Here is a 15562-nt window from a genome sequence, read left to right on the forward strand (position 1 = left end):
CTTGACGGATGGTGCGCAGAGACAGTGTTTCCTCGTCTGGGGATAAGCCTAATAACTTAACTGCAGCTGGGAGTATGATGGTTTTCTCTGATCCATCATCGAGGAGAGCATATGTGTTCAGAGATTTCCTTTGATGGTGTAACTGGATGGGCACAACCTTGAGCATCACCCGGCCAGAGTGACTGACCGGATCCAGAAACACTCTGCTGGTGCTCACTGTTAGGATGTTAGGGTCCCGCCTCCTAGCTTCAGCCAGGTCATGAAGCACTAATAAGTGCTGTTCTCCACAGGTGCTGCACAGCTTCTTCAGAGTGCACTGCTCCGGAGTGTGTTTACGGCCACAGCGCCAGCATTTGGACTTATCCTTTAGCCAGGTGGCTACAGCTGTGAGGTCTAGCTTCTTAAAGTCTACACAGCCACTGAGGTAGTGCTCTGTTCCTTCACAGTATGGGCAATATGGCTTAAACTTCTGTCTCTTCTTACAAGGGGAAGAAGGATTAATAGCTTGTGCCTTAGTGTCCGTCTTTGGCTGTGTCTGAGTAGGATCTGAGCCATAGTATATGGATGTGGACTTACTCAGTGCTTTAGACCCTGCGGAGGCTCGGGGGTTACTCCTCTCTGGGCGTGGTCTGTCTGATGACTGTAGCTGAGTGGCTTGCCTTGACAGCTGAAGAACTTGGGACTTGCGCTCGAGCCATTCAGAGAGGTCATACATGTTGTATGTGCGGCTACTGCCAGTGCGTATGATGCCACGTGTGATACAGTACTCAATGAAGCTGTCTCTGTAGCTAGGAGGGAGTTTGGTGAGTAACCTGTCTACATGTGAACCGCACTGGAGCTCACTGGCTGCTACATCGTCCATAGTACTGAGGAGACCTACTAGGCTAGATACTGCCAGGGAGAAATCTTCAAATGCTTGAGGGTCACCTGCCTTAATAGGCAAGCAGTTAAGTATAGCACTGAGTTCACTCTGGACCAACTGTCTAGGCTGTCCATATCTCTGCTCCAAAGCCTGAATTGCACTAGTGTAGGGAGTGCGGTCATGGATATAGCGCCTGGCCACTTGTAAAGCACATGGATGCTCGAGATGATCCAGCAGGATGTGATATTTATATTCCTCTGTGAGGTGTGCATGAGGCCTGAGTAGGCTGTCCAGTCCTTTCTTCAATAGTGCAAAATCACTCTCTTTCCCTGATTTAAATGTTACCAGTCTGGGCTTTGGAATGCCATATGATGATGCAACAATCATCTCCATCAGGTTTGGATGGTTAACTTCCGCCGTAGGAAATAGGGGGGCTGGTGCATGGTATGCAGCAGGCGGTGATCGAGAGGCAGCAGAGTCGTGGTTAGCCGAATCAGCAAGTGCAGCTGCATAATGCTGGCTATAGGTCTGCTGTGCTGCCGCTCCCTGTGGTGGCTGATACCGGGGTGTAGCAGAAGCTGGGTAGGGGTCTGGTGGTGCAGAGTGTATCTGGTTGGAGCTGCTTGGAGGCTGTGGATGTTGGTACCTCTGACTGTATAGGGACTCAGTCTGATGCGGTTCGCACCTCCGGAGCGGCATGGATTGTGCTACTTGAATGACAGGTTGTAGAGCAGGCTGTATCATATGACACACTCTAGGAGGTGGAGCTGGTAACGACGCTACCTGGATACCTGGATAAACGGGAGGGCCCCTTGGCGATGGAGCGGGCTGAAGTACAGGCTGACCTACAGACTGGAAGGCCGTATTCCCTCTGGGTTGAAGTACAGGTTGAGGCTCTGGCCGTGGCTGAATCATGTGCTGTGGTGCTTCAGCTGCATCTGACTGTGGAGCTGACTGAACTTCCAGTAGCGATAGAGCTGGCTGGTTAATCAAGCTTAGAGGCCGTGAAGCTGGCCATGGTGCTGACTGCACCAAGAGGTTTGCCTGCTGTGTTGGTAAGGGTGCAGCCGGTTCTATTGGCCTCAGTAGGTTCACTGGTGTTCTGTTGCCCTGCCTTTCTGGTGCCAGGGTGTTCAGCTGATCAGGGCCACGGCTGTTGTGCATGCCCACACTGCTAGGCTGTGGTGTTAGAAGGAATGCAGGAAGGGATTCTGCTCTATCATGTCGTGGAGCATGAGCATGTGGCAGGAGAGGGCTGCATGACTTACATGTTCGCTCCAGTTGCTCCACACGCTTGGTTAGTGTGCCACTGGTCTCCTTCATAGTGACTTGCATCTCACTCATCGTTTCCAGTACTCTGCCCAAAACGGCCTCCATCTTCTCCCATCTTCGCATCTTCTCCTTGTTAGGTTCCTCTGAACTGCTGCTGGTAGATGACTCTGACTCCTCTGGATCAGGTACGTCATGCTCATATTCCGCCAGATGTCCCGGAAGCTTCCTGTTCCTGTGTGGACGGGGACTGTGCTTATGACTCTTTTCCTGAGAAGCTTTATCCTTGGGAGTTGCCATGTTGTTGATCCAACCGATAAGCACATCCGGCTCGAAGGACCACTTGTAAGAGACTGTGTGCGTCTAATGTGTGCTGATTGCGGATCGCTCGTCAACTGAATCTTCCTCGGTCAGAAGGAATAGGCCAACTCCAGTGGTGCCGCTTAGAGGGTTTATTGAGGAGGCGATAGAAGCAGGTACATGGGAAATGATGAGGGTACAGAGGTTGTTGTAAGTATTTCTAGGTGCGTAAAGGTGTGCGTGTGTGGGTGTGTGTGTGTGTGTGGTCATCTGAAACAGAAAGCGAACAATAAAGTGTATATTAATAACCATATCAGTGGACTACAGCTTCACATGGATGCAGTATGAAAATGACCTGCAGTAGCACTGAAAATCCCATAGAGGGCAACATAACACCACACATGAATTATCGACTAAGTGCCGTATACGCCACGTGACGAAAATTATCAGAAAGTGAAATGAACGGTAAATCTAACAGTTGCTATTATAATCAGGGCATACTTGTCAAAATATAATACAGAACTTAAGTTATTGTCTTAAGTAAGCCAATGCAGAAGCAGTAGGCGGATAAGATACGAGGACAATTTTACCACCTGAGCTAATACCTAAAATAAACACCAATTTGGGTCAAAAAACTATACTTACATCATAAGAACGCACACAGCACTCATACACACAAGGTTAAAAGGGGATTGGCAGTGGATGGCGATTCCTGCTCCGTGGATGCTGTTCTCACGGCACTGAGCCCCACCGAAGCACACAAACCTGGCTACCTACGAGCGAGTAGAACTACAAAGTAAACAGGTGCATCATGGGTAACGTAGTGCCAAATGAGGGCACGGACTTTTAACAGTCACTTCTGTCATTTATGTGCCATTCACATGTACTCAGATCACTCGGGCAAACACTGGGCCCTGGACCGCACGGTGCTGTGCAACGAGGTGACGAAGTGGATGAAGGATGACATCACGCAGATGCCCATGGAGGGGGTGTACATCTACGGTCTTTACCAGCTACGGCTGGGACCGCCGTAGCTGCAAACTAATTGACTCCGAACATAAAGTCCTCTTTGAGATGATGCCGGTGATCAGGATGTATGCTGAGAATAATGGTGAGCTTTAGTGTTTAAGAACAATGTGGAGGGAAAATAGAGGAAGATTCTAATCTTTTAACGCGGCAGATCTTTCAGTTTCTATCTTTCAGTCACTCATTGGATGTAACATCTAAATGTCAAGCAGAATAAGTGCTATTTATTTTGTCTGGGAATAGATTACCAGCAGTATGTGGCACAGTGTTTGTTCTGGATAGGGCCAAAGTATATTCAGGCAGACACAGAACCCCCCCATGGATGCCTGCAAGCAAGGCTGCCTGGGAAATGAACTAATGATCCAATGATACACATAATGTGGTTTGTTTACACCATGTCCCCTCCCAGCATTTCCCATAAGAGGGCTGCCTGCTACGTTGGAGTGTGTGTCAGTGCAAAGACACACACTCAAACGTAGCGATGCTTCAGTAGATAAGTGGTTGGTGTGTGTGACATGCACGTGTGCAGGCATGAGGTGCAAGAGTCTTGAAAGCTGCTCTACTTAATTTTCACTCACTCTAAGAGATCATTTCCATCCTTGTGGTTATATCATTTGCTAAGATGCAACAAGAGCATCCATCTGTGTTTTTTTCCCTGCTAATGGCCGAACAAAGAGCGCCATCGTCGCCTGTCTAAAGAACAATAAAACGGTGCTGAGGGACTTGCGGGTAATAACTGTGCTCTCCTTATTCGAGTTGTCTAATTTGAGCAGATTCTGACTACATAAAAACAGATGTTTTTTGAACACAGCTGGGTGTCCCAGTGGCATCTCCACACTGATATAAATATTTCATTGAACTGAAATGATTCTACTTAAAAACATAATTACCGCACAGTCTGGCAGCTGCTGCTCGCTTTCATTAGTTTTCATGAAAAATACTGTTTTTGATTTTCTCTTTCCACTTTGTGTAGCGAGTGCCATTTTTCACTTTTCTGTGTTGCAGGTGTGAAAGATTCTCGCCTCTATTCCTGCCCAATCTACAAGAAGCCCATCAGGACAGACATAAACTTCATCGCAGCTGTAGACCTGAAAACTTCCCTTCCTCCAGATTTCCGGATCCTCCTGTGTGACGTCAACTGACTGTTTATTAATGAACACTGACCCAAGTGGTGGAGGGTCTCCACTTTGGTGGCCTCAGGCTGAGTGTAAAAGCAAAGTTGTCAAATTACCAGTCAGTCTTCATTCCTACCCTCACAACAGTGTTAAAAACAGTGAAAAGTGTCCACTATAGACACTGTGTCTGCTTTTCAAATTGTATTTTTTTTTCTTGAAGGTTTTTTTTTTTTTTTTTCTCCAATTCCTGGTAAAAACCATCTTGCTCCTCCCTATTCTGTTCCACATGGCAACCAATCAGCATTCAACAAAATAAAATAAGATGTGCAGATGAACTGTTAACTTAGTCTGATACAGTGGTTAAATTAGGCAGCTTGCTGAAGGCTGATGCCAGCTGTCCTGCTTTCTGTTGCAGTGATACCTGCAGTAAGGAGGGGTGAGTCTAAAGGCTGGTGTATGAAACGATATTTATTTAAAAGCTTTAGCAACATTATTTAACAGATTTAGACTAATATATATAAATAAATAAATTATATTAATATTTAAAATATAAAGTTCTGTTTAGTGGCTGATAGTTTGTGCATGTTGTTTCAACTTTCAAATGATGTAAGCCAAATCATATTTGACTTTCAAAATAAAAGCTAAAAAAAATATTAAGCTGCTTTTCTGGAGTTTGGAAAAATGATAATCAAGCATAACATTATGGCCACCTATCTAATATTGGTGTTATAATTGGTGTTGCCTTTTTTTCTATTTAATTTATTTTCTCTCTCCCAAGGATGCAAACTGAGTTCCTATTAAATTGTAGAAATTGTGGGAATTAAACTCACACACAGACTGTAGCATTCTGGACCAATGATTGGTCAACCACTGACATTAACAGGAAAGAGCAAAGCACAAAAAAATCAGCATGAGGCGCTCAGGCAGGCTGCAGGGGACGGTTTTGTTTGGTTTGAACACTCAGGAAGTTCTGTGTCTGTTCTGTCCTCTCCAGCAGAGGAGTCCATCTCATTTCTAACACCTCCACCTGGTGGCAGTACGCAGCAAAGCTCTGCAGCTCAGGACCGTGCTGCGAGTTAAAAGTTGCATCTTTTTGCTTTCTTGATGCAGAAACAGAAAGTAAATCTGGGACCTTAAATTCAGAGATGTCACAGTGCAGGAGGATGCCAGCTGTGCTCTTCCGATGGTTTCTGTGTGCACTGTTATCAGCTACCAACAAGCAAATGTTGTTAACTGTTTCTTCCTGTTTTAATCCAGTGTGTTCAAATTCCTGCCCTAAAGAACCCATCTGAGCTTTCAGGACACAAACGAGTCATTTCTGCTTTTTCCAGAGCTGCAGTCTGACTCACCACGAGGATCCCCAGGAGAATATTCAGGGGTCACGTTGGCTGGAACAGGTCCAAAATGTAGCTGCAGTTACATTCTGGACTTGTTCTGCCAAAAAGTCTCAGTTTTCACAAATGCATTGTCAAAGTTCGGCACACAGAAGTAAAATCCTGCCTTTCTTCAGCTGATCTCTAAGTTGTTTGTGTATATTTGCATATTTGCACTTGAAATCTGACCAGCTGCCTGCATTAGAAGACTCTGTGGCATTAAAGTTTAACTGATCAGTGGTTTTACTGTGATAGAGACTAAATATGTGTGTAAACCCAGAGCTCTCTGCCGAAATGCTTTTCTATGTAAAAGAACTCATGATGAATAACCTTTGTTTAAATTAGACATTTGTTGTAGTTTAGAACTGCTTAAGAACAAAAAATGGATGAAATAAAATAACGTGGACAGGAGCTGGAACACGAGGTGTGAAATCAGCTCTGAGAGACAACTCCCAGACATCCTTTCATTGTTTGTGTCGTCTCTTCATCCGTAAATCCTACAGACGCCTGCTCAGCTAGCAGTTTATTAGGAACACCTGTGGTTGGAAAGGTGATGATGAAGTGATGAAGTTTATTTCAGAGCTCACATATATTGAATAACTGTTCCTAATATTCTGCTCCTTCAAACATGACAGTGACATGGGCAAAATATAAGAAATGCCTGAAGGAAGCAGATTAGTTTGCACAGGTGTTCCTAATAAAGTGCTCATCATCATCATCATCATCATCATGAGTCAGGGCAGGATGAAGGAACGAGCATACAGGCTGTTGTAGACGATGTCAGAACGTGAGACACTGATAACAGTCAGTGTGTGATGATGATGATGATGATGATGGTCACGTGTGGAGGCTGGTGAAGCTGGTTTCACACGTGTCTGCTGGTGTGTTGGAGGTTCTCCTCCCGCCATGATCACCGTCATCGTCTCTGACTCTGTGTTTGTGTCCAGAGAGGTTCAAACTACGGCTCCCTGATGACCGGAGACGGGAACCTGCAGATCTTTGCAAAGACCGGATACTACAAGGTGAGTGAGGCCTCTGATGAACACTCACCACTCAAGAGCCTTAAACATCACTGAAGACAGTTTTCACTTGGACACTTGATGTTTGACCCCCTGTAGATGTTACAGGTCCATCAAAACGAGGACAAACAGATTGAAGTTTTATCCAAGTGCACCATGGCACTTTTTTATTATTTGACTCCTTCACATTCATAATTAGTTATTATCTTTGGCTGAAAGTGTCTGGTTTATTGTGTGAGTGTATTTATTTGGGAGGCACTTGCAGAAATAGTTCTTAGGTTTGACTGTATTTTATAATGCAGTGACCATAAAGACATTCTCCTCCTGCTTTATTTTACACAGGGGTGACTAAAAGTATTTGGCTTAAAGTTTAGGGCAAGGCCACCAAATTAGGGAAAAATAGTTTTGCAGAAGGTAATTTGGTTTTCTGTCATGAAATGGGGCTGTAATGTTATCCTGACTTCTACATTTATTTTCTTTTTTTTTTTTTTTTTTTTTTAAAGCCTGTCATGTCTGGTAGATCTTGCAAGCAGAACTGTGATCTGAATGCGTTGTTGTGCCAAACATATTTGCTATTTCAAGATGAGCTCTATAGGTTCTCAATAGGCTCTTCTTGTTGATGTTTTAACCCTTTATTTTATTTATCTGAGTTATTTTTTCACATACAATGTAACAGCCAGAGCTGACAGGCTGAAGAAAAGGAAAATAAAGAAAAGAAAAAGGGAGAGAGAAAGGGAGCAAAAAAAGGAGAGAAAAAAAAAAGGGGAAAGAGCACAAGTCTATTAATCAGATAGATCATCACTTTAACATATAAAAAAATACTATCAATACTTGCAAAAATAAATTTGTGTGTGAAAAACAAAACTAACAAAGCATGTTACGCACACCAACAATTTTGTTGAGTTGTGATTGAGTGGGTGTTTGTGTCTGTGTCATGTTTGTGTCTGTGTCATGGAACGTACTTACCAATGAGGGCAAAACGCTGCAGCTCCACCCATCAGAAGCTAGAGGCAGGTACGGAAAGCCCCCGGAAACCCAGGCCACCAGCAGCCCACCAAGAGCCAGGAAGACCCCCGGCCACTCAGTCCAAAGACAACCGCACACCCACCCCAGCAGACGGGAGAGGGTGGTCTCAGACGGAGCCCCCCCAGTCGAGGAGCAAGGGCTCCAGGGAACCCAAGGCGATGAGAAGCCAGTCCCCCCCAGCGGCCAGCCCCCTGCACTGGCCGGCGGCAGGGCCCCCGGGCCCACGGCACCCAAGGACCGCCCGACCCTCCACAGAGCCCCCCCCCCATGCCGAAGAAGCCAATGCAGCCCCGCACCGCACCCAAAAGGGGGGCAGGCCAGCACCCACGCCAGAACATCCAGCCCCACCCAGGAACCCTGAGGCACCCCCATCCCAGGGGGGTAGGGGGGAGGAGGCAACCAGCAAGGAGCGGCCAGGAGGCAAGGCACAAGGCCCAGACCCAGGTCCAGCCATACATATAAACACACCCACACACCCTTGTACACATTTATGCACAGATACTCATACCTGCCCATACATACTTACCCACACACAGATATGCCATACATACACATTCACTCACCCACCCATACTCACGGAGACGGTGACAAATACACAAAGACACACATTCATCCATAGCTACCCACCCTCTGAAGACGGGGCAAGTGGAAACCACCCCAGGGCCAACAGCGACCCCAGGACGCCACCAGCCCGGTCCCCAAGGAACCACCCGACCCCTACCCTGGGCGAGGTGTAAGAAATCGGGGTGTAAGATGACCCATCCACCCCTCCTCCTCCCCAACTTGTAGGTCTATGTGTTAATGTTTGTGAGTGAATGAGGTGTATAGGGTGCAGTTAAAATTGAGGGGACAGTTATGCCACAAGCACCAACTGTTGGTCGTCAGTGTTTGCCCACACTGCCCCCCCAAAACCCTCCATGTCTAAAGTGCAAATAAAATTTGGGGACAGACAGTGACGAGGATCCGAGTGGGACCACCTCAGCGGCCCCACCTCATCAACCTCTGAGTAACATGCCTGCCCCAAAGGTCCTATGTGTATCAGGTTGTAAGTGTGTATGTGTTGTGAGTTATAATGACTAAAGTGCAATTAAAACGGAGAGGCAAGTGGTGGTGCAGCTCTCCACGTGGCCTCTCCATCCTACATCTGTGAGTGATGTGTATTCTGTGTGTGTGTGTGTGTGTTTGTGTATGGGGAGGGGGAGGGGGGGGGGGGGGATATGACCAGGAAGAATCCTGGAAGAAGAGAGCCAGCTGTCCGCTGGCTCAATAGGCACCCCGACCTCCCACACCCCAGCACAGGGCAGGGGGAGGTGAGCCCGGGGCCGTGGTGACAGCATCCCGGAGCACTGCAGCACCCGAGGTTGGCGCCCTCGCCCCCACTGCAGAGGGCGGCCTGCTCCCCCTAGATGCCCATTCACTCAACAATAGACACAAACAAGCGACAGGACATACTGGCCTGGGCATGGAAATGCAGTGCCCAGTCCCCCCCAACCACCCCACCATGGCCCCATCCCCCACCCCACCCCCCTGCAATGCAGGCACCCCAGGGCCCCAAAAGCGTAGACCGGACATCCCGACGCCAGGCCAACCCACCCCACCCGGTGGCGCGGCCGGGACAGCAGAGGCCCCCCCCGCGCCAGGGGGGGCCCACCGGGAGCCGGCGCGGCCCCAGTGTCGGGGCCCCAGACCCCAGCCCCCAAGCCATACAGGGAAGACCAGCCAACCGACCGAGGGCCGGCACCACCCCCCCAAGCACCCCGCCCACACCCCAGGACCGAAGGCAGCATCATCCAAGCCCCCACCACCATCAACCAGGACAGGCACACAGACATCACCAGAAGGTCGCCCCAGGACTCCAGTCTCAGGAGGCTACCAGCTACATAGGCACCCGGAGTCCTCATCCACCCCCCTACAAAGCACATCAGGAGCAGAGCCCGCAGCCCACCACCCCCACTAAGTAATGGAGCTGATCAGTGGGAACCAAAGAGAGTCAAATTCCTCCAATTTGTTTTTAGAAGAAGCAGACATTCTCTCTAAACTAACATGATCTACTAATAAATTTCTGTACTGAGTAATACATAGTTTATTTTTTGTCTTCCAGTTCATGAGGATCATCTTCTTAGCGATGCACAAGGCAGTAAGAACTATGTGTGATATATTTAACTCCATAATTAATTCACTGACATCACCTAAGATGCATAGTCTGGGGGAAGTTGGGATACGACAGCTAAACCATGTGGATAGATCTTCACAAATCCTCTGCCAAAATCTCTGAACTGGTACACAAGACCACAGAGCGTGTAGATGATTATCCTCTGAATTGCTTGTACAGTGGGTGCATATGTTTGAGTGTGTAAGGCCCATTTGGAACATCCTTTGTCCAGTGTAGTATGTTCTATGGAGAATCTTATATTGTACAAGTTGTATTTGGGGTCTTTTAGTCATTTTGAACATATTTCTGTCCATAAATTTTGATCCAGGTTGACAGAAAGATCACGCTCCCATTTTGCAATTGGGAGGGAAACTGAATCATCAGTTTTTATTAATAATTTATATAATTTTGATAACAATTTTGGGGTACAGAGGTTAAGAAATTCTGTTACCCAAGTAGGCATTTCTAGATTCAATTGATTAAGGTTAAATCTTCCCTGTAGGACGGACTTAAGTTGTTGATATTCCAGAAATCTACCGTTGCCAATTCTACATTTTGATATAAGTTCTTGGAACGTGATAAGATTTCCATCTTGGATAATATGTTCTAAGTTATTTATACCCTTATCACGCCATAACGGAAAATTCAGCATTTTCTTTTTCTGACAAATATCTGGATTGTTCCAAATGGGTGTTAGTTTACAGGGGATAAGTGAAGACTTAGTTATTTTTAAAAATTCCCACCAGGCTGTCAGAGAGGTATTTATACTAAGGACTTTATAGCAGTTATGATGTTTAATACTGGAACTAATGAAAGGTAGATCTGAGATTTTTATTTTTCCACAAAACGCCTGTTCTAGATCCAGCCATGGGTTGTCTAATGAATTGGATTTGATCCACTTTGAAATATACTGCAATCTACTGCTTAAGAAATAGTAATAAAAGTTTGGTAATTCTAGACCTCCACTGTGTTTTGGCTTTTGTAAAGTTTTTAAGCTTATTCTTGACGGTTTGTTTTTCCATAAAAATTTTGAGATGTTTGAATCTAGTGACTTAAACCAAGGAAGAGTAGGTTTATTAGGGATCAATGAAAATAGATAATTAATTTTTGGTAAAACCATTTTAATGGCAGCAACTCTCCCCATGAGTGATATAGGTAAACTGTTCCAACGTGTGAGATCATCCTCTATTGTTTTTAATAAGGGGATATGATTTAATCGTACCAAGTCTGAGAGCCTGGCGGAAAAATTTATGCCTAAATATCTAATATTTCCTGACTTTAGTGGGGTCCTAGAGGTTCTCTGGAAATTACAATTCAGAGGCAAAACTGTTGATTTACTCCAATTGATAGAGTAATCGGATATAGATGAGAACTTATCTATCAATGTGATAGTCTTCAAAAGAGAGCCTTGTGAATTCCCAAGGAAAAGTAATACATCATCAGCATAAAGGCTAAGTTTATGGTCCATATTTTCAGTTTGAATCCCTTTAATATTTACATTTTGACGGATTGCTGCTGCTAGCGGCTCAATGAAAATTACAAAAAGAGAGGGAGAGAGTGGGCAGCCCTGCCTGGTGCCCCTCTGCAGACTGAAACTTTGTGAAATGAGATCATTTGTCCTAACACGTGCATTCGGAGAGCTGTGTAGTGTTCTGATCCAGTTTATAAAGGATGAACCGAATCCAAATTTTTGTAGAACTGCTAGTAAGAATTTCCAATTTACCCGATCAAATGCCTTTTCTGCATCTAAAGACACGATTGTCGTCTCTAATTTGTTAATAGAACAATAGTCTATTATATTTATCAGTCGACGTGTATTATTGGCTGAGTGCCAACCCTTGATAAAGCCTGTTTGATCTGGATGTACAATAAATGGAGTAATACTTTCTAATCTTTTGGCAAGGGCTTTGCAAATTATTTTAAGATCTACATTAATGAGAGAGATTGGCCTGTAGCTGGATGGGAGTGTGGGGTCTTTGCCTGGTTTAAGAAGCAGGCTAATGTTAGCAGAGTTTAAGGTTGGAGATAAGATGTGATCATTCTGAATCTGAGATCCATCCATCCATCCATTTTCTTCCGCTTATCCGGGGCCGGGTCGCGGGGGCAGAATCCTAAGCAGAGAAGCCCAAGCTTCCCTCTCCCCAGCCACCTCCTCCAGCTCATCCGGAGGGACCCCAAGGCGTTCCCAGGCCAGCCGAGATACATAATCTCTCCAGCGTGTCCTGGGTCTACCACAGGGGCCTCTTCCCGGTGGTAGACCCAGTGAATCTGAGATACCATTCTGAAAAAAATGGGAGCTAGCTCTGACCAAAATTCTTTATAAAACTCGTCTGGAAAACCATCTGGGCCTGGGGCTTTATTATTTGGGAGATGCTGTAGGGCTTCACTAAGTTCAGACAATGAAAGAGGTAAATCCAGAGCTGCAGCCTGGCTGTCATTTAGTTTTGGTAGATTTATATTATTAAGAAATTCTTCAATTTCAGTATCAGATGGGTTAATCTGTGGTGAATATAAGGCTTCATAGAAGTCTTTGAAAGAGTTATTTATTTGTTGTGGGTCATGAGTAATAATACCAGTCGAGTCTTTAATAGAAAAAATAGCTGTTTTTTCTTTATTCAGTTTTAATTGGTTGGCCAGGAATTTTCCTGATTTATTTCCATGCTCAAAGTTTTCCAAACGCAGCCTCTGCAACATAAATTGTGTCCTTTTATCAATTATTTCATTTAGCTCCAGTTTCAGTTTCCTCAGGCTGATAATTGTATGTTCTTGTGGTGAAGCGGCATAGGCAGTTTCTAAAGATTTAAATTTTTGTTCTAATTCTAACACAAGTGCTTTTTCTTTATTTTTCCTATGCGAGCAGTAAGATATTATTTTGCCCCGCATTACTGCCTTTCCTGCTTCCCAAAGAACACATGGTGATATTACTGGAATATCATTATATTCTAAGTATGCTGACCACTCCTTTTTGAAATAATTAATAAAATCTTCTTCTTTAAGTAATGATGTATTAAATCTCCAGTTCCTGATTGGTGGTGTGACTCTTTTCTGTGTCAGAGACATAGACACCGGTGCATGATCGCTAATAGTGATAGGGTGAATCTGAGTGTCTGTGATATCCATCATCATGGAGCTGCTAACTAAAAAGTAATCTAAGCGGGAGTGAGACTTGTGTACTGGTGAGAAAAAAGTATAATCTCTCAGAATTGGGTGATGTGAACGCCAAGCATCGCAAAGACCAAAATCCTTCATGTACTGTTTAAGAATGTCTGCAGACTGCCAGTTCCTCTGACTCACTGCTGTACTGAGCCTGTCAATATCTGCATTAAGTACCAGGTTGAAGTCTCCTCCTATTACAAGTGTGGTGTCAGAGTGATCTGAGAGTGAAGTGAACAAAGCATGAAAGAAGGAGGGGTCATCAACATTTGGTCCATATATACTAGCAATACATAAATCTGTATTCTGTATAGATAAATTAAGTATTATAAATCTACCTTCAGGGTCTATTGTACTGTTGCTAATGTTAAAGTTTATCTTCTTGTTAATCAATATAGCTACACCTCTTTGTTTGGAGTTATAGCAGGCTGAGTACGTGTGAGGGAACTGTGGAGAGGAAAGAGTGAGCACAGATGTTTTGGACACATGTGTCTCCTGTAGAAAAACAACATCTGCTTTTAAGTCTTTTAACCGATTAAAAATTTTTAGTCTCTTTTCCCTCGAACCAGCTAAATCTGACACACTCAGACAAATCTGAGTGTGCTCATATTTAAACTAACTGATGGACTGTTGTGTGCTCACTAAAGATGTGTGTGTGTGTGTACATATGTTCTGTATGTTGGCGTGTGCCCTTTATATTGATGTGTGCGTGTGTATGTGCGCTGTATGTTGGTGTGTGTGCATCTGCGCTGTATGTTAGTGTAGTAAACTGTAGCATTGTAAGTGACGTAAACATATTGCTGAGTGCAGAAAGAAAAGAGACGTGTAAAAAGTGACCTAAGTGACATAAGAATGAAATTAGATGAGGGGAAAACAAAACAGAACAAACAAACAAACGATCACGGCACTATGCTGACTCGTCGGCGTTAATGGTACTACTTAGACAGATTTAGACTATTTAGACTATTTAATGGTACTGTTTAGATGGTTGAAAAAAAAAACTCAGAAAAGAACGTTAATATGGACACAGATCACCTGATCGATCAGCAGAGCCATGGCGTGGTGTTTTTGTCTCGGTAAAGCTGTCCGTTTACATACAGTTTGTCCACGGCGATGACAGCCCGGGAGCCTCCCTGCATGAACTTCTTCCGACCTTGCGTCGCTCCAGGATCTCCTTTGGAAACTGGTCGTTGACGCTGAAGTCCGTCCCTCTCAGCTCCCGGCCGCGGCTCTTCACCAGCTCTTTTTCTTTGAAGTGTTCGAATTTGGCCACGATCGGTCTGGGTCTGCGTGCTCCGGGTCGCTTCCCTCCCAGGCGGTGGACTCTATGGAAGGCGATGGTCTTCACGGCGTCCTCCGGGAGCTTCAGGTGAGTTTGGATAAATTCCTTCACTGTAGCCTCCGGGTCCTCCTCTGCCTTCTCCGGGATACCTGAAAACACAAGATTTTCTCTCATGCTGCGGGCCTGAAGCTCGATAATCGATTCTTTAATTTTCTTATTTTACATTTATTTTCTATTTTCATTAATGGTGGGAGGATGCCCCCATCAGTTCTCCCTGTTTGCTTTGAAAGGTCAGAGTCTGTTAATCATTCTGTGGCCTGTTAATTAAAACATGAGCGGAAAAAGGCGAGGCCTGCATGTGCTGCTGCCTTCTCTGAATATTAACATCAGTGATCGGAGCATTACTGCAGTGGATAAACAAAGGTTCACACAGTTAAAAATCTACTCAGACTCAAGCCGATCAAGTCTCAATTCTTTCTGCATTTACAGTTTGATTCTTTTTTTTAGGCCCGAGCCAACCGAAGGGTCGGCGAGGAGCCTATAGTGATTATAAGGGGTGGGAGGTGCAAAAATGGGGGCGATCGCATGTGATCCCGGACCTCATGGGGACGTGAGTCATGTCGAGACGTTTCCGAAAAGGTATATATGAGGGTGACAGGAAAAGCACCAGGGTTATAATAGTTTTGGATTTTACATTATAGTTTAGTTTTAGTTAGTTTTTACTTTTTTTTCTCTAACTCAGTTAGTTTTAATTAGTTTTCAGAGTGGTTTTTCTCGTTTTTATTAGTTTTTATTTTTGGTTTCATGCTTAGTTTCAGTTAGTTTCAGTATTAGTTTTAGTATTTTCATACCTAATCAGGTGCAAGATTCAAGGCACAAAAGTGACTATTGTGTAATGAAAACTTGACAAAAGATACCGTTTAAAGAAATATATTCAATAACCAACTGTTCACAAGACGTGCTAAATGTGTGCAATATTAAGGAC

This window comes from Archocentrus centrarchus, chromosome 16 (genome assembly GCF_007364275.1).
Source record: "Archocentrus centrarchus isolate MPI-CPG fArcCen1 chromosome 16, fArcCen1, whole genome shotgun sequence".
NCBI lineage: Eukaryota > Metazoa > Chordata > Actinopteri > Cichliformes > Cichlidae > Archocentrus > Archocentrus centrarchus.